The sequence below is a fragment of the Theobroma cacao genome, chromosome 7, assembly GCF_000208745.1.
Source record: "Theobroma cacao cultivar B97-61/B2 chromosome 7, Criollo_cocoa_genome_V2, whole genome shotgun sequence".
NCBI lineage: Eukaryota > Viridiplantae > Streptophyta > Magnoliopsida > Malvales > Malvaceae > Theobroma > Theobroma cacao.
The window spans coordinates 11,973,653-11,976,345 of record NC_030856.1 but is presented as its reverse complement, the minus strand read 5'-3'; positions in this window follow the sequence as shown (position 1 = coordinate 11,976,345).

The following is a 2,693-nucleotide window of genomic DNA, read 5'->3' as shown; positions in this document are numbered from 1 at the left end:
TAAATATTTCAATGAATTTTATTTTTTTAATTTCATCTAAAATATCAGATAAACTTTTTACACCAATTAAAAATAATAGCATTTTGAAACTTCTACTTTTACAATGAAAAAAAACTCTTTCATAAGCCGGACAATCACCCACCTAATTGTCTTATGCCATTGACCCACGTCAATGCATGTGAGCTGAAGTATTTTTGTATATTTTTCCAAGAGCAATTAAAGCAAGTATACATTGCCACGTTTTCTATGCTTTTGCAGCCAATAAAGTATACGACATATTCTAGTCTACCTATGGACGACTCTGAATTTGTATTTTAAGTCATGCGTGTCTTCCCTCGAGAGTCCAATTATTATTTTATTGATACAATATATAATTGATATAATCGAGACTAGATCTAGTCAATCTTTATCAACAACTGCTACATCTTATATAACTAATAAAATATAGTACAATACACTATACTTATCATTGACTATAAATTGCTTTTAAGTCAAGGTCTTTTCTTTTCCTCCTTTTTGTTTTTTCTTAACGAATTAATAACAAAAAAAATTCAAACTTAAACCACTAAATTACATCCAATGATTCATAAAGCTTAGGTTGCATATCATTTTCATCTCTATAATTTGTTGAACTTTATACTTTTAATATTTTAACGAAACAATTCTTTCCTCATTATTTCTATCAAATTAGCAATAAATACTAGCTGATAACATGTGTTGCCACTTGGCAAACACGTACCGAATGACATATATGAAAATTAAGCTTACCTGAAAGTTTTTTTGTCATTTTCTCTCTCCTTTTTCCTTTTATTCTTTTCCTTTTACTTATATTGTTTTTCCGATCTCTTCTTTTCCCACTCTTCCCGTCAACCATACCAAGGGCAAGTTCGCATCGACGAAAGGTCGAATCTAGTCCAATCCAAGTTGCAGCGCATATTGGAGACAAATCAACTTGCTATCGACGATCCCAAAAGAAGGGAAGAGATCGGATTTAAAAACCCCTTTTGGTCTATAACAAACAGGATTGAGCAAAATCAAATTAAACTAATTATTAATCCAAATTAAATGCGTTTTGAGTAAAACCGTTTCATGTAATTAGTCTATTGGATTAATTGGTCTATTTGATATTTTGATCAGTTTTCGATGTTAAAATTTTTGAATCAATTCACTCAAAAAACTAAACTAATTTTTTATATTTTAATATATATATATTAAAAAAATCATAATAAACTTAATTAATAATATACTTAAAATTTATTAATTTATTATATATACATAGACAAATCATAATCATAGCAATTTAATATTAACTATATATATTTATTTATTCATAAATTTGTATTAATATGAAATTATAAGTTATATATTTTAAATGATATAACTTATATGTTTTTTTTATAATTAAGGGAAGAGGGATTCAAACTCTACTTTTTAGGCAAGGAGATAATGTACTAACCAATGAATCAAATGCTCAAGTGCATAACTTATATGTTAATATTATAAAATATGATAGTAAATATCTTATATATTAATATATTTTAATTATTACACCTTAGTAAAATTTTGTAATATAAACTGTTATGAATATATATATATAATTGTATCAATATATTATATATACATATATTTAATTTATACATAAGCATTACAATACATAATAAACTTCATTTATATGATTACATTTAATAACTTTATTAGTTATCATCTTAGTTTTTATAACATATTGTTTATAATTAGTTATTATTTATACAAACTTTGATATAAAAATTAAAACATTTAACATATAAGCTGTGTCATTAATTTCATATATATAATAAAGTAATATATTATATATACATATATTTAATTTATACATAAACATTACTATAACTTATGATAAACTTTATTTATATGATTACACTTAATAACATTATTAGTTATCAATTTAGTTTTTATAACATATTGTTTATAATTAGTTATTATTTACACAAACTTTGATATAAAACATTATAACATTATATTTTTATTTTTTAGATGTTAATTTTATTATCTTAGACTTTTTGTTAGGTTGAATGTTAATTTGATGGTTTATGTAAAAAGACATAATTATGTGAGTGAAGGAACAAATGTATGTTTTTTTTTTTATGTTTAGATTATTTTTATATTTTATAATTATGGATGAAGTTCATAAATTTTAATATTGTAATTTGTAAAAAAAAATTAATAAATTTTGGTTCATTAGTCTAAAACTAAACCAATTGAATCAATTTTATATTTGGTCAATTTGATCTTTCTTTATATTTGGTCAGTTTTGGTCAACTTTTTAAAAATGTTTGATTCATTTGATCTTTAGGCATGGTGAACCAAATCACCCAATTCACTTATTTGCTCACCCCTACTAGCAAGCGTCGTGATATCAGTTTGGTCGAATTCAACCCTTCGCCCCCTCGTTGACTAGCCCTTCTTTGGCGAGGGAGAGAGTGGGAGAAGAAAGAAAGAAAAAATGGAAAAGGAAAAATAAAAAATATAAAGAGTGTAGGAAAGAAAAAATTAGACACTTTTTTTTTTATTTTTAGATATATTTGATGAAATATTATAATCCAAAAATAAATTAAATTTTCTCTTTTTATTTTTATAAATAAGTTACTTTTTTAAAAATTTTACATGATTAATATAATATTGATTTTTAAATTTTAAATTTAAAAAATTCAAAC